This window comes from Artemia sp. Qi Xiang Cuo, chromosome 19, assembly GCF_049724085.1.
Source record: "Artemia sp. Qi Xiang Cuo chromosome 19, ASM4972408v1, whole genome shotgun sequence".
Lineage (NCBI taxonomy): Eukaryota > Metazoa > Arthropoda > Branchiopoda > Anostraca > Artemiidae > Artemia > Artemia sp. Qi Xiang Cuo.
The window spans coordinates 46,377,515-46,401,046 of NC_142812.1; the positions used below are offsets into that span (position 1 = coordinate 46,377,515).

Here is a 23,532-nt window from a genome sequence, read left to right on the forward strand (position 1 = left end):
TTCAGTTACACGGGGTTTAGTTAAATGTGGTTGAGTTGCATAGTCTCGCTGGAAAAAATAGGAGTTCATACTTAAATAGTTCTTTTAAGAGCTATTGCTATGGAAAGGGCTCATTTTTGAATCTAAACTATGATTTTCTGACTGAAGATACACATTTTGAATCAGTAAAATGTGAAAATGTACACAATTGAAACAGAGAAGTGTGTTTTGACGATATTTTCTATAATTTCGTCTGAAAAATAGGAGTTCACGCTTAAAAAGTTCTATTAAGAGCTATTTTTATGAAAATGGTTCATTTTTGAACCAAAACTACGCTTTTCTGACTGAAGATATAAATTACAATCAGAGAAATGTGTTTTGATAGTATTTTCTATAGTCTCATTGGAAAAAATTGGAGTTCATACTTAAACAGTTCTATTGAGAGCTATTGCTATGGAAATGGTTCATTTTTTGAACCGAAACTACGCTTTTCTGACTGAAGATATACATTATAATAAGAGAAATGTGTTTTGATAGTATTTTCTATATTTTCGTTGGAAAAATTGGAGTTCATACTTAAACAGTTTTATTAAGAGCTATTGCTATGGAAATGGCTCATTTTTTAATCGAAACTACACTTTTCTGACTGAATATATACATTATAATAAGAGAAATGTGTTTTGATAGTATTTTCTATATTTTCGTTGTAAAAAGTTGTAGTTCATAATTGAACAGTTCTATTACGATCTATTGCTCTGGAAATGGCTCAATTTTTAATCGAAACTACGCTTTTCTGACTGAAGATACACATTTGAATCAGAAAAAGTGAAAATATACACAGCTGAAACAGAGAAGTGTGTTTTGACCGTATTTTCTATATTTTCGACTGAAAAATAGGAGTTCACACTTAAAAAGTTCTATTAAGAGCTATTTTTATGGAAATGGTTTATTTTTGAACCAATATAATCAGAGAAATGTGCTTTGATAGTATTTTCTATATTTTCGTCTGAAAAATAGGAGTTCACACTAAGAAAGTTGTATGAAGAGCTATTTTTATGGAAATGTTTCATTTTTGAACCAAAACTATGCTTTTCTGACTGAATATATACATTATAATAAGAGAAATGTGTTTTGCTAGTATTTTTTATAGACTCGATTGAAAAAAATGGAATTCATACTTAAACAGTTCTATCAAGAGCTATTGCTCTGGAAATGGTTCATTTTTTAACCAAAACTAAGCTTTTATGACCGAAGATGTACATTATAATCAGAGAAGTGTGTTTTGATAGTATTTTCTATATTTTCGACTGAAAAATAGGAGTTCACACTAAAAAAGTTGTATTAAGAGCTATTTCTATGGAAATGGTTCATTTTTGAACCAAAACTACGCTTTTCTGACTGAAGATGTACATTATAATCAGAGAAGTGTGGTTTGATAGTATTTTCTATAGTCTCGTTGGAAAAAAATGGAGTTCATACTTAAACAATTCTATTAAGAGCTATTGCTATGGAAATGGCTCATTTTTGAATCAAAACTATGCTTTTCTGACTGAATATACACATTTGAATCAGAAAATGTGAAAATGTACACAACTGAAACAGTGAAGTGTGTTTTGACAGTATTTTCCATAATTTCGTCTGAAAAATATGAGTTCACACTTAAAAAGTTCTATTAAGAGCTATTTTTATGGAAAGGGTTCATTTTTGATCCAAAACTACACTTTTTTGACTGAATATATACATTATAATCAGAAAGAAGATCCAAGAAATAGGTTTTTGATCAAATTTCTATAAATTTCGACTGAAAAAATAGGAGTTCACACTTAAAAAGTTCTATTAAGAGCTATGAATTGCTTTCGAAAACCCAAATGAATTAGTTGAAAATAAAGTTTTAACAAGAAATGATTTCTGTCGTGAAATGCAAGAGTTGGAATATTTCAGTAGTGACTTGTTATGCTTTACCTTGTCACAGTTACATTCTCTTGATTTTTCGAAGTTCATTTTGAATTTCTGTCGTGAAATGCAACAGTTGGAATATTTCAGTAGTGTATTGTTGTGGTTTACCTTGTCACAGTTACTTTCTGTTGATTTTCATAGTTCATTTTGAATTTCTTTCATTGAAATGAAAGAGTTGTAATATTTCAGTAGTGTTTTGTTGTGCTTTTCCTTGTCACAGTTACATTCTGTTGATTTTCATAGTTCATTTTGTATTTATTTCTTTGAAATGCAAGAGTTGGAATATTTCAGTAGTGTTTTATTGTGCTTTACCTTGTCAAAGTTACATTCTCTTAATTTTTCGAAGTTCATTTTGAATTTCTGTCGTGAAATGCAGGAGTTGGAATATTTTAGTAGTATTTTGTTGTGCTTTACCTTGTCACAGTTACATTCTGTTGATTTTCATAGTTCATTTTGAATTTCTTTCATTGAAATGCAAGAGTTGGAATATTTCAGTAGTGTTTTGTTGTGCTTTACCTTGTCACAGTTACATTCTCTTAATTTTTCAAAGTTCATTTTGAATTTCTTTCGTGAAATGCAAGAATGGGAATATTCCAGTAGTGTCTTGTCGTGGTTTACCTTGTCACAGCTACATTCTCATGATTTTTCAAAGTTCTTTTTGAATTTCTGTCGTGAAATGCAAGAGTTGGAGTATTTCAGTACTGACTTGTTGTGCTTTACCTTGTCACAGTTAAATTCTCTTGATTTTTCAGAGTTCATTTTGAATTTCTGTCGTGAAATGCAAGAGTTGGAATATTTCAGTAGTGTTTTGTTGTGCATTACCTTGTCACAGTTACATTCTGTTGATTTTCATAGTTCATTTTGAATTTCTTTCATTGAAATGCAAGAGTTGGAATATTTCAGTAGTGACTTGTTGTGCTTTACCTTGTTACATTTACATTCTGTTGATTTTTCGAAGTTAATTTTGAATTTCTGTCGTGAAATGCAAGAGTCAGAATATTTCAGTAGTGTTTTGTTGTGCTTTACCTTGCCACAGTTATATTCTGTTGATTTTCATAGTTCATTTTGAATTTCTTTCATTGAAATGCAAGAGCTGGAATATTTCAGTAGTGTTTTGTTGAGCTTTACCTTGTGAGAGTTACATTCTCTTAATTTTTCAAAGTTCATTTTGAATTTCATTAGTGAAATGCAAGAATTGGAATATTTCAGTAGTGTCTTGTCGTGGTTTACCTTGTCACAGATACACTCTCATTATTTTTCAAAGTTTATTTTGGATTTATTTCTTAGAAATGCAAGAGTTGGAATATTTCAGTACTGACGTGTTGTGCTTTAACTTGTCACAGTTACATTATGTTGATTTTTAGATGTTCGTTTTGTATTTCTCTCTTTACATGCACAAGTGTGAATATTTCAGTTGTGTTAGGTTGTGCTTTACCGTGTCACGGTTATAGTCTGTTGATTTTAATATTTCATTTTGTATTTCTTTCATTGAAATGCGAGAGTTGGAATATTTCAGTAGTGTTTTGTTGTGCTTTACCTTGTCACAGTTACATTCTCTTAATTTTTCAAAGTTCATTTTGAATTTCTTTCGTGAAATGCAAGAATTGGAATATTTCAGTAGTGTCTTGTCGTGGTTTACCTTGTCACAGCTACATTCTCATGATTTTTCAAAGTTCATTTTGAATTTCTGTCGTGAAATGCAAGAGTTGGAATATTTCAGTAGTGACTTGTTGTGCTTTACCTTGTCACAGTTACATTCTCTTGATTTTTCGAAGTTCATTTTGAATTTCTGTCGTGAAATGCAAGAGTTGGAATATTTCAGTAGTGTTTTGTTGTGCTTTACCTTGTCACAGTTACATTCTGTTGATTTTCATAGTTCATTTTGAATTTCCTTCATTGAAATGCAAGAGTTGGAATATTTCAGTAATGTTTTGTTGTGCTTTACCTTGTCACAGTTACATTCTCTTAATTTTTCAAAGTTCATTTTGAATTTCTTTCGTGAAATGCAAGAATTGGAATATCGTTTCTTCAACTGAAAGTAAGGAGCAACATCAAAACTTAAAAACGGACAGAAAATAGAGGCTGTTAAAAGCATATTGAGCCTGTTCATGAGACAACAGTAAAAATTGTGTATGATTCAAAATGGAATAATGATTATTCTAATGATTACCAACTAAGAGAAGACAATAACTCCATTATCAAGAGAGAACATGGTGAACTATTTTATGGAACAGATTCAAAATTTCCAAAGTTAATAATTGATATTAATAATGTATCATAATATATTTTTATATTAATATTCTACATAGAATTATTTCATTAAAAATATTAAATTGTTATGTGTTCATTATTTTTTAGTGCAAGCTACCATATCAAGCGTTTAGAATGTCAATTAAAACATCAGAGATGTAAGAAAAGGAATTTGCGTACATCTATTGTCAGACACACAATTTCCTTAAAATCTGAGCTATTAAGGGTTTTTGACCGAAAACTCTGGTTTTTTGCAAGAAAATTATGGAAAATACAATTTTCTGGTTCAAATGTGAAATTTAAGTAAATTTTTGGATTGAAAAATAAAACTACTGACTTAAAATCTGAGCTAATAATGGTTTTTTGACCGTAAAGTCTAGTTTCTTGTAAGGAAATTATGGAAATTACAATTCTCTAGTTCAAATGTGAAACTTAAGTCCAGTTTTGGATACTCATAATAATGAGGACTGATGGTTCTAATTCAATAATTTTTTTTTCATAAAACAAACTATTTTTTTTTAAACTTCGAAATTATTCAACTTTATTTATTTTATCTTTTTCTTTTGTACATATCTTAAAATGACAAAATATCTTTCATGAATTCACCTCTTGGATACAAAATACATAAATTATAAAAAAAATATAATTTCCAGACTTCATTTGTATGCAAGAGATACCGAGAGTTCTATGACTCCTCCCCGCAATGAATTCTAAGGGTTTTATGACTCCTCCCCAAAATGAATTCAGATGCTTTTAGGAGTCATGCCCCTTAGCCATAACACCATTCGACCTTGAGCGAAGGTACAAAAGTTTGATGATGTATTTCTCTTCTTCTTAAAAAGTACATTAATACCTTCCAAGATGATAGGACTCTATTACACAGAATTTATCGGTTTGAAAATATCATCTTGTGGTGTTATATTTGAATGTGCATTTTTATTATTGTCAATGGAACTTGAAGAAATTTACTGTTATCATTAGATAGTGAACTACAACATGTATGAGTATGATAAAAGCTTGTGGAGTACTACATTACATCGTATAAACAGACTGGGATTCTACGATAGAGTGATTACACCACTTAATAACAGTGGTCAGGAACTGAGAAATGTCCAGGAGGAAGTCAGTGAAATTTGCAGCTTTTTCGGGGTTGAAGCACTCTATGTAAAGGGTAATTTACCTACAGATAAAGTTTTAATTCAAAAGTGTGACCCTAGGATTCCATTTTTCAATCTAGAAGAATTTAAGTCTCCTAAATTTGAAGGGGTTTATCATCGTCCTGAAGACGAGATCAGGTTCTTCGCGCACTGAATACCTAAGGACATACCTGATCGTGGTAAATGCATTAGACATGTTAAGAACTATTTCATATCATGGGACCATCGTTTCTGGATGTTTAAGTGTGAACGTGTTTATTACTATGAATCATAATATAATTTTGTATTAATATTCTACATAGCATTATTTCATTAAAAATATATTATGCATTACATTGTTATATTTTCATTATTTATAGAGTAAGCTAGCATATCAACAGTTTAGATTGTATATTAAAACATCGGAGATTTGAGAAAAGGAATTTGCATACATCTATTGTCAGACACATGAGGTAACATTGACAAAATCTAGGTATCAGAATGAATAAATTCTTTATCAACATCCGTTGTTGGATATGTCATTATGTCATTATGAAAAAATTGTAAGTAGGTAAGTAAGTAAGTAACAAACTCTTTCTTGAATTCACCTTTTGGATACACAAAGAAGACATTACATTCAAGAAAATATAAAAATATTTGTAAGTAGGTAACACACTCTTTCTTGAAGTCACCCCTTGGATACACAATACAGATACTTTATTCAAGAAATTATGAAAAAATCGCAAGTAAGTAACAAACTCTTTCTGGAATTCCCCATTTGGACGCAAAATACAGAAATTTAATTAAAGAAATTATGTAAAAAAAATGTAACTAAGTACGTAACAATCTCTATGCTTTTTCTGCATCAATTGTCGGATATGTTGAATAAAATATGCAAAGTCGACATAGCTTTATTTCATTTTTTAAAGGTTAATTTAGACGAGGTTACGTGCGCGCACGTAACCTCGTCTAAATTAACCTTTAAAAAATGAAATAAAGCTATGTCGACTTTGCATATTTTATTCAACATATCCGAAAATTGATGCAGAAAAAGCATAGAGTTTGTTACTTACTTACTTACATTTTTTTCCATAATTTCTTGAATTAAATTTCTGTATTGTGCATCCAAATGGGGAATTCAAGAAAGAGTTTGTTACTTACTTGCGATTTTTTCATAATTTCTTGAATATAGTATCTGTATTGTGTATCCAAGGGGTGACTTCAAGAAAGAGTGTGTTACTTACTTACAAATATTTTCATATTTTCTTGAATGAAATTTCTTCTTTGTGTATCAAAGAGGGGAATTCAAGAAAGTGTTTGTTACTTACTTACTTAACTACTTACAATTTTTTCATAATGAAATAATGACATGTCCAACACCGGATGTTGATAAAGAATTTATTCATTCTGATACCTAGATTTCGTCAATGTTACCTAATGTGTCTGACAATAGATGTATGCAAATTCCTTTTCTCAAATCTCCGATGTTTTAACATACATTCTAAACTGTTGATATGCTAGCTTACTCTAAAAATAATGAAAATATAACAATGTAATGCATAATATATTTTTAATGAAATAATGCTATGTAGAATATTAATACAAAATTATATTATGACACATAGTCATACATACGTTCACTCTTAAACATCCAGAAACGATGGTACCATGATATGGAATAGTGTTTACCATATCTAATGCATTTATCACGATCAGGTATGACCTTAGGTATCCAGTGCTTGAAGAACCTGACCTTGTCTTCAGGACGATGATAAACCCCTACAAATTTAGGACACTTAAATTCTTCTAGATTGAAATGTGGAATCCTAGGGTCAAACTTTTGAATTAAAACTTTATCTGTAGGTACATTACCCTTTACATAGAGTGCTTCAACCCCGAAAAAGCTGCAAATTTCACTGACTTCCTCCTGGACATTTCTGAGTTCCTGACCACTGTTTTTAAGTGGTGTAATCACTCTATCGTAGAATCCCGGTCTGTTTATACGATGTAATGTAGTACTCCACAAGCTTTTATCATACTCATACATATTGTAGTTCACTATCCAATGATAACAGTCAATTTCTTCGAGTTCCATAGACAATAATAAAAATGCACATTCAAATATAACACCAAAAGATGATTTTTTCAAACCGATAAATTCTGTGTCATAGAGTTCTATCATCTTGGAAGGTATTAATGTACTTGTTAAGAAGAGAAATACATCATCAAACTTTTATACCTTCACTCAAGGTCGAATGGAGTTATGGCTAAGGGGATGACTCCTAAAAGCATCTGAATTCATTTTGGGGAGGAGTCATAAAACCCTTAGAATTCATTGTGGGGAGGAGTCATAGAACTCTCGGTATCTCTTGCATGCAAATGAAGTCTGGAATTTACATTTTTTTTATAATTTATATATTGTGTATCCAAGAGGTGAATTCAAGAAAGATATTTTGTCATTTTAAGATATGTACAAAAGAAAAAGATAAAAATAAATAAAGTTGAATAATTTCGAAGTTAAAAAAAAATAGTTTGTTTTATGAAAAAAAATTTATTGAATTAGAACCATCAGTCCTCATCATTATGAGTATCCAAAACTGGACTTAAGTTTCACATTTGAACTAGAGGATTGTATTTTCCATAATTTTCTTACAAGAAACTAGAGTTTACGGTCAAAAAACCCTTATTAGCTCAGATTTTAAGGAAATAGTTTTATTTTTCAATCCAAAAATAAACTTAAGTTTCACATTTGAATCAGAGAATTTTATTTTCTATAAATTTCTTAAAAAAAACTAGAGTTTACGGTCAAAAACCCTTAATAGCTCAGATTTTACTGAACTTGTGTGTCTGACAATAGATGTATACAAATTCATTCTCTTACATCTCCGATGTTTTAATGAACATTCTAAACGCTTGATATGCTAGATTACTCTGAAAAATAATGAACACATAACAATGTAATATTTTTAATGAAATGATACTATGTAGAGTATTAATATAAAAATATATTATGATACATTATTAATACCAATGATTAACTTTGGAAATTTTAATATGTTCCGTAAAATAGCTCACCATGTTCTCTCTTGATAATGGAGTTATTGTCTTCTCTTAGTTCGTAATCAGTAGAATAATCATTATTCTATTTTGAATCATACACAATTTTTACTGGTGTCTCATGAACAGGCTCAATATGCTTTTAACAGCCTCTATTTTCTGTCCGTTTTTAAGTTTTGATGTTGCTCCTTACTTTCAGTTGAAGAAACGATATTGTAATTCTTGCATTTCACGAAATAAATTCAAAATGAACTTTGAAAAATTAAGAAAATGTAACTGTGACAAGGTAAAGCACAACAAAACACTACTGAAATATTCTAACTCTTGCATTTCAATGAAAGAAATTCAAAATTACCTATGAAAACCAACAGAATGTAACTGTGACTAGGTAAATCACAACAAAACACTACTGAAATATTCTAACTCTTGCATTTCATGAAAGAAATTCAAAATGAAGATCGAAAAATCAGGAGAATGTAACTGTGACAAGGTAAAGGACAACAAGACACTACTGAAATATTCCAATTCATGCATTTCACGACAGAAATTCAAAATGAACTTTGAAAAATCATGAGAATGTAGCTGTGACAAGGTAAACCACGACAAGACACTACTGAAATATTCCAATTCTTGCATTTCACGAAAGAAATTCAAAATGAACTTTGAAAAATTAAGAGAATGTAACTGTGACAAGGTAAAGCACAACAAAACACTACTGAAATATTCCAACTCTTGCATTTCAATGAAAGAAATTCAAAATGAACTATGAAAATCAACAAAATGTAACTGTGACACGGTAAAGCACAACAAAACACTACTGAAATATTCCAACTCTTGCATGTCACGACAGAAATTCAAAATGAACTTCGAAAAATCAACAGAATGTAACTGTGACAAGGTAAAGCACAACAAGTCCCTACTGAAATATTCCAACTCTTGCATTTCTACGAAAGAAATCCAAAATAAACTTTGAAAAATCATGAGAGTGTAGCTGTGACAAGGTAAACCAGGACAAGACACTACTGAAATATTCCAATTCTTGCATTTTACGAAAGAAATTCAAAATGAAGTTTGAAAAATTAAGAGAATGTAACTGTGACAAGGTAAAGCAAAACAAAACACTACTGAAATAGTCCACCTTTTTCATTTAAATGAAAGAAATTCAAAATTAACTATTAAAGACAAAAGAATGTAACTGTGTTAGGGTAAAACCCAACAAAACACTACTGAAATATTCCGACTCTTGCATTTTATGACAGACATTCAATATAAACTTCAAAAAATCATCAGAATGTAACTGTGACAAGGTAAAGCACAACAAGTCACTACCGAAATATTCCAACTCTTGCATTTCACGATAGAAATTCAAAATGAACTTGGAAAAATCATGAGAATGTAGCTGTGACAAGGTAAACCACGACAAGACACTACTGAAATATTCCAATTCTTGCATTTCACGAAAGAAATTCAAAATGAACTTTGAAAAATTAAGAGAATGTAACTGTGACAAGGTAAAGCACAACAAAACACTACTTAAATATTCCAACTCTTCCATTTCAATGAAAGAAATCCAAAATGAGCTATGAAAATCAACAGAATGTAACTGTGACAAGGTAAAGCACCACAAAACACTACTGAAATATTCCAACTCCTGCCTTTCAATGAAAGAAATTCAAAATGAACTATGAAAATCAACAGAATGTAACTGTGACAAGGTAAAGCACAACAGAACACTACTGAAATATTCCAACTCTTGCATTTCACGACAGAAATTCAAAATGAACTTCGAAAAATCAAGAGAATGTAACTGTGACAAGGTAAAGCACAACAAGTCACTACTGAAATATTCCAACTCTTGCATTTCACGACAGAAATTCAAAATGAACTTTGAAAAATCATGAGAATGTATCTGTGACAATGTAAAGCACGACAAGAAAATACTTAAATATTCCAAATATTTCTTTTAAATAAATTAATTAAAAATTATATTTGAAAAATTAAGAGAATGTAACTGTGACAAGGTAAAGCACAGCAAAACACTACTGAAATATTCTAACTCTTGCATTTCAATGAGAGAAATTCAAAATCAACTATGAAAATCAACAGAATGTAACTGTGACAAGGTAAAGCACAACAAAACACTACTGAAATATTCCAACTCCTGCATTTCACGACAGAAATTCAAAATGAACTTCGAAAAATCAAGAGAATGTAACTGTGACAAGGAAAAGCACAACAAAACACTACTGAAATATTCCAACTCTTGCATTTCAATGAAAGAAATTCAAAATCAACTATGAAAATCAACAGAATGTAACTGTGACAAGGTAAAGCACAACAAAAAACTACTGAAATATTCCAACTCTTGCATTTCACGACAGAAATTCAAAATGAACTTCGAAAAATCAAGAGAATGTAACTGTGACAAGGTAAAGCACAACAAAACACTACTGAAATATTCCAACTCTTGCATTTCAATGAAAGAAATTCAAAATGAACTATGAAAATCAACAGAATGTAACTTTGACAAGGTAAAGCACAACAAAACACTCCTGAAATATTCCAACTCTTGCATTTCAATGAAAGAAATTCAAAATGAACTATGAAAATCAACAGAATGTACCTGTGACAAGGTAAAGCACAACAAAACACTACTGAAATATTCCAACTGTTGCATTTCACGACAGAAATTCAAAATGAACTTCGAAAAATCAAGAGAATGTAACTGTGACAAGGTAAAGCATAACAAGTCACTACTGAAATATTCCAACTCTTGCATTTCACGACAGAAATCATTTCTTGTTAAAACTTTATTTTCAACTAATTCATTTGGGTTTTCGAAATCAATTCATAGCTCTTAATAGAACTTTTTAAGTGTGAATTCCAATTTTGTCAGTCGAAATTATAGAAAATTTGATGAAAAACCTACTTCTTGGATCTTCTTTCTGATTATAATTTAGTTATTCTGTCAAAAAAGCGTAGTTTTGTTTCAAAAATGAACCCTTTCCATAAAAATAGCTCTTAATAGAACTTTTTAAGTTTGAACTTCTATTTTTCAGAGGAAATTATAGAAAATACAGTCAAAACACACTTCTCTGTTTCAGTTGTGTACATTTTCACATTTTCTGATTCAAATGTGTATCTTCAGTCAGAAAAGCATAGTTTCGATTCAAAAATGAGCCATTTCCATAGCAATTGCTCTTAATAGAATTGTTTAAGTATTAACTCCAATTTTTTCCAACGAGACTATAGAAAATACTATCAAAACACATTTCTCTGATTATAATGTATATCTTCAGTCAGAAAAGCGTAGTTTTGGTTGAAAAATGAACCATTTCCATAAAAATAGCTCTGAATAGAACTTTTTAAGTGTGAACTCCTATTTTTCAGACGAAAATATATAAAATACTATCAAAACACACTTCTCTGATTATAATGTACATCTTCGGTCAGAAAAGCGTAGTTTTGGTTCAAAAATGAATCATTTCCATAGCAATAGCTCGTGATAGAACTTTTTAAGTATGAACTCCAATTTTTTCCAACGAGACTATAGAAAATACTAGCAAAACACATTTCTCTGATTATAATGTATATCTTCAGTCAGAAAAGCGTAGTTTTGGTTCAAAAATGAACCATTTCCATAAAAATAGCTCTTAATAGAACTTTTTAAGTGTGAACTCCTATTTTTTAGACGAAATTATAGAAAATACGGTCAAAACACACTTCTCTGTTTCAACTGTGTACATTTTCACTTTTTCTGATTCAAATGTGTATCTTCAGTCAGAAAAGCGTAGTTTCGATTCAAAAATGAGCCATTTCCATAGCAATAGCTCGTAATAGAACCGTTTAAGTATAAACTCCAATTTTTTCCAACGAAAATATAGAAAATACTATCAAAACACATTTCTCTGATTATAATGTATATCTTCAGTCAGAAAAGCGTAGTTTCGATTCAAAAATGAGCCATTTCCATAGCAATAGCTCTTAATAGAACTGTTTAAGTATGAACTCCATTTTTTTCCAACGAAAATATAGAAAATACTATCAAAATACATTTCTCTGATTATAATGTATATCTTCAGTCAGAAAAGCGTAGTTTTGGTTCAAAAAATGAACCATTTCCATAGCAATAGCTCTCAATAGAACTGTTTAAGTATGAACTCCAATTTTTTCCAATGAGACTATAGAAAATACTATCAAAACACATTTCTCTGATTGTAATTTATATCTTCAGTCAGAAAAGCGTAGTTTTGGTTCAAAAATGATACATTTCCATAAAAATAGCTCTTAATAGATACTTTTTAAGTGTGAACTCCTATTTTTCAGATGAAATTATAGAAAATACGGTCAAAACACACTTCTCTGTTTCAGTTGTGTACATTTTCACTTTTCTGATTCAAATGTGTATCTTCAGTCAGAAAAGCGTAGTTTCGATTCAAAAATGAGCCATTTCCATAGCAATAGCTCTTAATAGAACTGTTTAAGTATGAACTCCAATTTTTTCCAGCGAGACTATAGAAAATACTATCAATACGCAATTCTCTGATTATAATGTACATTTTCAGTCAGAAAAGCGTAGTTTTGGTTCAAAAATGAACCATTTCCATAAAAATAGCTCTTAATAGAACTTTTTAAGCGTGAACTCCTATTTTTCAGGCGAAATTATAGACAATATCGTCAAAACACACTTCTCTGTTTTAATTGTGTACATTTTCACATTTTCTGATTCAAAATGTGTATCTTCAGTCAGAAAAGCATAGTTTCGATTCAAAAATGAGCCATTTCCATAGCAATAGCTCTTAATAGAACTATTTAAGTATGAACTCCAATTTTCTCCAACGAGACTATGCAACTCAACCACATTTAACTAGACCCCGTGTAACTGAATCCGCATGTAACCGAACCCCCGTGCAACTGAACCTTCGTGCAACTCAACTCCCGTGCAACTCAAGCCCTGAAAAAGCCAAGCTTTGGAACGAAAATATGCCATTTCCGTAAAAACTAAACTATAAAGCTTTTTTTTTTCACATCGTAAGACCTTCTTAACCATGGAGTACAATTGAAAATAAAATATATTTCCTTTAATTAGACTAGAATACAGTTTTCTCTCTTTGTCAAGGAACATCCTTGTTGCTAATTCATTAAGCATATGTCATTAATTTATGATAGCAATAGCGTGTGAAATTTGAGTCCCAAAACTGTCACTCTCTTTGCAACACCGAAGCTTTTCATTACAACCGGAAAAAGAAAGCACATTTTAGATAGACGATGGGAAAAGGACATTTTTGAACGAAAAAGAACTGTTTCAAAACAATTAAAACCTGTAAACATATCTGTGGAGGAGAGATTTTATTTACATAATAGAAAAAAGCATACTTAGCTTTTTCTATTGAATATACTCATTATATTTTAAGATTTTGTATTGTTGGAGGGGAGGAAGGCTAAGTCCCCCTGAAATTTGAATTTACTAGTAAAACGATTTTTTTTTTTGGAAATAAAGAATGAAAGTGTACTCACATTAAAAATAGAAATATCCATTGTTTCAGAGTTAATAAAATCCAGTGTACTATGCTTGATATGGTAAAACATAATGAAAATTGAATTCCAATGCTTGAACATTTTATACGGGGTTTCTAGGACGAATAAAAAACGGATGTTGAGTTACATAATTTCGTGCGTGCCCCCAAAACATGTTTGACTACTTTATATCATACCAGTTTTTTTTTAAGAATGTGCAAGTGAACTCATGACGTACATTCATTGTGCAATTGACAACAAAAACAGAAAAAAAAACCTGTATGCTTAAATTATTATTACGACCAAACTCTCAAAACATGCCTGACCACATTATACCTTGCCAAGTTTAAAAAAACCTCGACTTTAGTTTCATAACATGCATCACAGTGTGCCAACTTTTAAAATATTCACACGTGAGTTTAATGTCTCAAGCATGGGTTTTTCTTGCGCAATTCCAATGTATATTTTCATGTAGGTTTTCAATCTATTACACTTTTGACCTTATTCTTGTAGGATTTAATGTAGGGTTGAAACCTTATACATGGATACTACTGTTGTAAAATAGATATTCAAACACGCTGGTCTTCTATTTGTCATTACACTAAACATTGTGATGCATCATGTGTCAGTGGAAAATGTTTTGAATGTGAAAATAATAGAAACTTTTGATACCACTTTGAAGCAATGCCAATGGAACAATTTCATTTTAAGTCAGGTATATAAACAATACTTATTGAGGGGCTTATTCTAGGGGGTCCAAGATTCTGACCCTAAAGCATCTTAGGTAAAATAAAGTTTCATTTTCATTTTCAATATAAATTTGTTTGATTTCCAAGAGATTGTAAGGGAAGGGGTTTCCCATAGGTTTCTTTGAATCATTTCTTTCTTATTGATTTCTGAAAAAACTAGAAACTTAAACGTATTTACCTATAACAGAAAATATGGTACTTGTCTGTTATAGCGCCAATGTTAAATTCTTCATCTAAGTAGAACCTGTTTCTCTGACTAATCCTAATGAAATATCACAAAATATGCTTGCAAAATGTGTTATGTACAATGATTCTTCATATTATGAAGTAAGACTTATTTTGCAACTTCACACTGTCCAAATACTTTATCTCCCCCCCCTCCCACTAATTTGCAAATATATAGCCCAAATTATATTTTCCCATCTATTCTTTCACTTCTCTTTGTCTTGTCTCACGCTAAGCTGAAAAAACCTGACGAAGACACCGGTTCTACAGCACGTCAATGGATGAAGAACTTGACAAGGGCGCCATAATAGACAAGTACCGAAAATGTCAGTAAAAAAAAACTAGGAGTCTTATAACATTTTTTCAAGAATTATACACACTTCATTTCTATAAGAAAGAACATTAATATGGGTACTGTAGCAAGTTTCTGCCTGGAGTTCAGTTGAAATCATTATTGGATGTATCAAGCACACAGCTGATTAGAGGAATTCGCTCTGAGGAGGGTCTCATTTAGAAGAGAACACAATATGTCAAAACATTAAATTAGTCGAATTGTTTGAAAACTGTTGAGATATAAAGGATAAATTAAAAAAAACACAGTTAAAAAAAATAATATCAGGCCCCTAGGCCTCCTTATGTACGGGTTTGGGCCAGACAGCAAAAAAAACTTTCCTTTCCAACCTCCCTCAAAAAAGGGAGGTTGATAACGACTTTCTTATCGAGCCAAATGATTAGCAATACTTATAGCTAGTTTGGCCTTTATTTGCGTTTTGACCTAGGGTTGAATCATTAGGTCACCTGGCCTTTATTAGGGCGTGGGCACCCAACCATAATCAATTTTCTAGGGCCTAATATTTTGCAGAATGCCAAGCTTTCCAGCCTGTAAAACTTTTTAGGGGGGGGGGGATTTGAAAATAGTATTAACCATAAAAACTTCGCAACCCACCGCCTGAATATTCTGACTCCGACTAATAATATTAAACACTTGATGAGAAGAATGTCTTAAGGACACCATAGACGGTCAATCATTTTGATCAAAAGCTTCCGTCAATCCATTGATTAAAGCATGATTGACCATCTAGGAACCGATTGAGTCATTCAAACTTTCTATCAATCACCATCAACGCTTGACTCAAGGGTCAAACAGGTTCCTAGACGGGCAATCATACTACTACTACTACTAACAACTCACCACAGCACCAAGCCACCTGAGGCCAACACACGCTCCTTCTCCATCCCGATCTATTAAAATCCTCCCTTTTTACACCCTCCCACGAAGTTCCCATTTCCTTTAAATCTTTCTTTACGACGTCCTCCCACCCTAGACAAGGACGACTTGCTTAATCAATTGATTGACGGAAGCTTTTGATCAAAATGATTGACCTAGGGAGTCCTGTAATGATAGAGGCATGTGTTGGATTTCTGTAGGTAGCAAATTGGTCCAGAAGATTTGAGAAAAGTTTTGAAAGTTTTGAGAAATGAAGAGCATGATTTTGGGAAAGAGAAAGACAACTTTTTATTTGCAGAACTTTTATGCTTAGATTAACACTTAAGAAATGGCTGGATAATCAAAACCCCGGAATCCTGAATTTTATAGATTTTGAAGATAGATTTTACTTAGAAAATAGGAAAGCAATAATCAACGAATAACCTTTACTACGTAACAATTAACTTCTCTTACTATGTAACAGGCGTTAAGTGATTATTTCTATAACTAAAGTGGTTTCGATCCAGTTAAATTCAGGAACAAGGTTAATTGTCATTTACATACGACGTAACATAACTTTCACACTAGCATAAACTCAAGACTTGACGTCAATCTACGTGATCTTAAGAAACAAACACTTTTCGCAACCACAGTGGCCAGATGGGGCGCATTTGTGCCATTTTGAAGCTTTTTTTAGGCAGTTGCGCTTTGCCTTTTTTGAATCAGTATATCTTTGAAGGGGGGAGGGGTGGAATCGTTCATTCGGCACATTTTAACTAGAAAAATGGAGCTTTCGGCACAGGTTCACTTTTAGGTGGAGCAACTTCAGACCAAGAAATTGGCAACACTGTTAGGAACATAGACAATTCCAAGTAGACTGAAGATCCAGATACGGTTCAATGTAGCGTAAGCTTATGTTACCTTACGGAGAATTAACGCAATAGCGATTCAATAGAAAAACTGGATGAGCACCCACATCAAATATATTAAAACATAATTTTAGAAAGCCTTTCACGCTTGATCGGAGGTCGGATCTCCAATCCATATTTCAAATTTTGAATAGTTTACTCATGACGATATTGTGATGATTTTAGACGATGATCACGATGGTTTTATGAATTTATATGTCTGACTAGTGTGAAGGGCTTGTTTAAGCGTGAAATTTTGATACTTAATGTAACATAATTTAACCATTTAGCACAGAAATTACATGCATAGTGTTTAAAGTCGATTAAGATCTAGTTCAGTATGGGAGGTAGGTCTCTCCTAAACATAGGAAATGTACATAAACGAGAAACCCAGTCACAATTGTTAAACAAATGAAAATTTTTTTGGGGGTTTTGAAAGTCCATAGTGCTTGATTGGGTTTTAAGTTGATGTTAAAATAAAAGAAACACATCTAAAACAACACTATAGCCCCCCTCAGCCCGCCATAAAACTCCCATCAACTTTACTCCCTTCACCAATAGAAATAAAACTCACCTTCAACTATCAAAATGAAGTTTGGAAATTACTTTATTAAGTTTGGAAATTAACATTTATTAAAAAGCAACACCCCACCCACAGGTAACACTATGGCCCACCCAAGTCGACTAAAGAGGATCCAGCAACACCATAGTTGCACCTGTTGACATAAAATCCTAAGCTTCGTTGTTCTTGACTAGGTTGTGATTTTACTGTTAATATAAAAGCAATACCCCACCCCCTCCAGTAGCTCTATAGACCACCATAAAAGTCCATTAAGCACCATAGTCGCACCTATTGATATAACAACCAAAGTCGATGGTGCTTGACTAGGTTTTGTTTTTAATGTTAATATAAAAGCACTATCCCCCCCCCCCCAGTAGCACTGTAGCCTACTATAAAAGTCCAAGCAACACAATAGTTGTACCTGTTGATATAATAGCCAAAGTCCATGGTGCTTGACTAGGTTTGTAAATTAATTTTAATATAAAAGCAACACCCCCCTCCCCCCAGAAGCACTATAGCCCACCTCTGCCCACCATAAAAGTCACAGCAGCAATATAGTCGCAACTATTGACATAAAATCCATAGGTTATGAATGGCATATGTTTCACCTTCATTTCAGCATCGCTATTGAACTACAAAAGCAAAAAATTTAAATGGTTTGAAATTTGTTTGAAAAGCCTAAATTTGCACTAATTTATTCCCCTGTGATCAAAACTATTTTTTCATGTTGTCATATTCATCATTCAAAATAGAAACCTGATTCCCAAGCTTTCTTACTTTCTAATGTCAAAAAATCATGTATTTGATCTTGACTTTGATTACTAGCCCCGCGTTTAAAAAGCTTATTGCAATTTATTTTTGAGATAATACAGTTGAATAGTCAATCGTGTTCAAAAGTACTTTTTGAAACCCATTACAATTCATTAGTTGCTTATTGGGATTCAGAACTTAAACAGCTAGACATTGTTCTTTTACAGATTAAATAAAAAAAAAACAAGTTTTTTTTTAACTGAAAGTAAAGAGCGACATTAAAAATTAAAACGAAGAGAAATTATTTCGTACATGAAAGGAGCTGTGCCCTCCTCAACGCCTCGCTCTTTAAAGTTTTTTATTGTTTAAAAAAATATAGTTGTGAGAAAGAGTCAAATTTTAGCGTAAAGAGCGAGGCGCTGAGGAGAGGGCAGCTCTTTCATACACGGAAAAATTTCTGTTCGTTTTAAGTTTTAATGTCAGTCCTTACTTTCAGTTAAAAAAAACTTGTTATTTTTTATTTAATTTTTGATCGTTTTTGAATTAATGCAGGTGTTGATTTTGGCTCACCGTACATGAATAATTAAAACAAAGTTTGCATATCAATTTTACTTTTATTTGGTGAAATGGCTTTCACGAAAGTTGTTTAATTTTATTTACGAACGTTTTTATTAGTAATAAATATACGTATCTTACGAATTAACTTACGTAACGAACTTTTATATTCATATATTTTTAATACGTATATTAGGGAGTTCGCTCCCTAGTCAATACCTCGCTCTTTACGCTAAAATTCGAATTTTTAAAATTCGAAAATTCGAATTTAAACAAAGGCCGTTAATTAGAATTTCTGATCGTTTTTTTAAATAATACTGGGAAATACGGTATAGCAATGTCCCATTCCCCATGAAAACTTCCTCCATGGAAAGATCCTTAAACATAACCCGCCCCCCCAACTACTAGAAAAATCCCCCCTGAGAACGTATGTATACTCCCCAATAACCAATACTATATGTAAACATTGGGTAAAGATCATAACTTTCAGCCCTCCCCCCGGGAGCTTTGGGGGATTAAGTCATCCTAAAAGACATAGTTTTTATATTTTTGACCATGTTGAACAAAATGGCTATCTCAAAATTTTGATCGGGGGACTTTGGGAAAAAAATGAGCGTGGGAGGAGGCCTAGTTGCCCTCCATTTTTTTGATCACTAATTTCCGTTCGAATGAGCCCTTCCACGATATTCTAGGACCACTATATCGATACTATCACCCCTGAAAAAAAAAAAAAATAATAAACACGTATCCGTGATCCTTCTTCTGGAAAAAACTACAAAATTCCACATTTTTGCAGATAGGAGCTTGAAAGCCCTACAGTAGGGTGTTCTGATACGCTGAATCTGATGGTGTGATTTCCATTAAGTTTCTATAAGTTTTAAGGAGTGTTTCCCCCTTTTTTTTTAGAAAATCAGGCAAATTTTCTCACGCGCGTAACTTTTGATGGGTAGGATTAAACTTGATGAAACTTGTATACGTTAAACCAGCATTAAAATCTGATTCTTTTGATGTATCTATTAGTATCAAAATTATTTAGAGTTTCGGTTGCTATTGAGCCAGGTCGCTCCTTACTTACAGTTCGTTACCACGAACTGTTCGATAGAAAATTCTTGGAATTTTCGCCAATATTTTTGGTTAGTTTTAAGCATTCAACCACGGTTACTACTAGGTTTCACATAATCTATTATCTATTAGGTGTAAACATCAATAATCTGAGGATCAATTGGCTTTCGAGATTAAAAAAAAGCAATTCTATTTTGATGTTCAAGCCTCGTTCAATATTGTAAAATAATTACATTTACTGGATAAGTAAACGTTAATTATGGATAAGTAACGTTAAGTGATGAGTATAACGTTAAATAATAACTGGATAAGTAACGTTAATTTGATGGATAAGTATTACAATTAACTGAAATGTGGGGTAAACCATAGAATTTACGTTTTCAAGACAAATATTGTTCAAATCAACGCAGTGGGTATGCAAGTCATGAAATTTGCTCATTGTTTACATATCGGATTTGTTATTGGGAAGTGTACAGACATCTTTCAGAGGAGGAGGGTGAATTTTTGGCTAGGGGTATTTTCCATGGGGAAAATTTTCCGTCGGGAGGGAAGTTTCCGGGGGGGGGGGAGTGAACTTTCCAGATGAATTTTTATACACTTGGGGAATTTGCCAGAATTAATATAAAAATTTCTTTTTCTGTCTTTCCCTTTGCTAACTGAATTTTACATGTGAAGATGTTAAGGGGAATTGTCCATGGGGAAACTTTTAACAAGCTGGGATTGTCTAGAGTATCTTTCCTTGGAGGGGGATTTTCCACTGGAGATATTCTCCATGCAGGAGTTTTCAACGAAATAATTTCTCCGGAGGCAACTTTCTGCGGGAGCAACTTTCTAGTTGGGAGCGCAGTATTTACGGGAAAGCCTTTTCAGGGATTAGATAATTCCTGGAATTAAGTAAAAAACAATTAAAGTTTTTTTTTTCATAAGAAAGTGCGCTAAGAAAAACTTTTCACCTTGATTCGCTCACAAGAAATTTTCCGAGGGTAATTTTCAGCTAGAATGGAATTATTTGGGGGATTTTATTGTCCGGGAGGGGGTATTTTGCGAAGGAAGAAGTTTCCATAGAGGTATTTCTTGTAGGGGAAGGAATTCTCCATGGATATTTCTCAGCATTATTTAAAAACAATGAGAAATTAAATAAAAAAAAAAATCAACTGAAAGTAAGGAGCGACATCAAAACTTAAAACGAACAGAAATTGTTATGTATATGAGGGGGTAGCTCCCTTTTTAATACGATGCTCTTTATGCTAAGATTCAAGTTTTTGTCCCAATTCTGTAAGAACTACTACAACACAAGGGCCATTTCATTTGAATAATAAACTTGCTTTAAAGTTAAAAAAAAACATCTTATGTAAAGAACGAGGTATAGGGGAGGGGGTAACCCTCTCATATATTTAATAATATTTGTTTGTTTTAAGTTTTGATGTTGATCCTTACTTTCAGCTGAAAAATATTTACTTTTCAATTCTATAGCACAAAGGAAAGAGAGTGGCCCTCCAATTTCCCAACATTTCCAATTTGTTTGCTGTCCCAATTCTGTAAGAACTACGAGGTATTGGGGAGGGAGTAACCCTCTCATATATTTAGTAATATTTGCTTGTTTTAAGTTTTGATGTTTAGATGTTTAGTATTTGTTTGTTTTAAGTTTTGATGTTTTAAGTTTAGACCAGGCCACTTCGTATCGAAGGAGCTATCGTAAAAACTTTAAGAAGGGCTCATTCGATTGGAAATTGAAAGGGCTAGTGCCTTTTTTAATGGTCGAAAGGTATTGGGGGGCACCTAACCCCCTCTTAGGATATTAACCCAGCCCCACAGCCCTCAGGGGAAGGGTTATAAGTTATTCCGTGGGGGCATATAAGGTATATATATATATATATATAGAAAGGGTGATCGTATAAACTTTGGAGGGGGTTCATTGGATTTATCATCAAAAGTTCTAGTAACCTTATTAAGCTTTACAGTGATCGGAGGGCGGATAACAACCCCCCCCCCCTACACCTCATATTTTCCCGAAATGCATCTGATAGAAATTTTGAGATGGTTTTTGATAACCATCTCATTTTTTAAGTTTTGATGTTGCTCCTTACTTTCAGTTGAAAAAAAAATATTTTTTATTTAATTTATCCACAAGGGTGAAAATAATGTGGCCAGTGAATTAGTCGAATAATTTGGTAATGACTGAAGAATAATAATTTTGGAATAAAATTCGCTGTGAACGATATCAAGCACTGAAAAAACTAATTTTGCAAATAGCTTTAATCACTAGCTATGTTATAAGGAAGGCTGATGAAGTAAAATGGTTGAAAAATGAGACGCATTCAAAAAGTTAAAGGAGATGGGCTATATTTTTGTTGAAAGAATTGGAAAGAAGTAGAGGGTTATTTAGAATATCCTGCTTTTCATCTGTTTCCGTCTTTGGGGGGATGGGACTGGGAAGTGGCACGAAGGATCTAACGCAATTGTCTATTGTCCTCCGAAATATTGATAGATTCTTTCAATTCGTTGTTCTTTTTATGTTATTAATCTCTAATTTCAGAGCTTAATTGTTAAGACGGACCTATTTGTTTAATAAAACATCAAAAACATATTTCGAGTATGCAGTTCCCACTCAAAACTTCCAAACGGTCTTTTTTCAGATTAAAAAAAAAAGGCAAATTTTTGGTCCCTCGCCCACGCCCAGAAAAATGGACACAAGATGAGCTGTATGTTTCAAAACTCATGTAGTCATACGTGGTTAAAATGAAAGCTTGGGAGGGAGCAGGTGTCAATTTATTCTGTTCTTCATTTTCAAAGCATTCGTCTTTTTATAAAGAACTATCTTTTTTTTGGTACTTATATAATATACCACCTACCTAATATTGTTGATTGGTAAATGTCTACCAAATCATATTATTGACTTGCATAAAGTGAATATACCACTCGATGCCTTTTTTTATGCTGATTACGAATATAATAATAATTTATATCGGAAATGAATTTCAGCCCCCCTCTATATATGCCAATTCAGGGTATATATTTCTACATTAGGGGGGGGGCGAATTTTGTTTCTGATGTAAATGGGAGGTAAGTTTAAACTTTACCAACACCCCTCCCCCTAATGTAGAAATATATACCCTGAATTGGCATATATAGGGGGGGGCTGAAGTTTATTTCCTATAGAAATGATTATTATATTCGTAATCAGCATAAGAAAAGGCATCGAATGGTATATTCACTTTATTCCTAACTCAATAATACGATTTGGTAGAAATGTACCTGTTGATTTAATTTAATTGGATTTTCCATAATTTTGAGATTTTGGGATCAAGATATGGTGAATATATATTACTTATTTAACAAAATTATGGGAAATCCCAAAATCCCAAAATTATGGAAAATCCAAGGTTCTAATAAGATAAAGAATATTAGGTTGGGGGTAGGCTATATCATACAAGTGCCTTTTTTTATAAATGACCAATAATATACAACAAACATTGCAATTAGTTGTGAGGATATCCTTATCAGGGCGTCAATTTAAGAAAATACGGGGGTGGGGGGGGGGGGCAAATGTACTCTTTCGAACTCTAGGGATGCAATTTTGTTAGTTCTTCGACTTTTATCAATGAAAAAAGAGTATTTT

The 23,532-nt window shown here is 32.2% G+C and overlaps 1 protein-coding gene across 1 annotated transcript in view; it reads right to left on the reverse strand.

The window, feature by feature from the left end:
• Positions 1-23,532, reverse strand: part of LOC148940917 (protein tolkin-like) — a 267,546-nt gene that overhangs the window by 243,110 nt on the left and 904 nt on the right. The window lies entirely within an intron of this gene.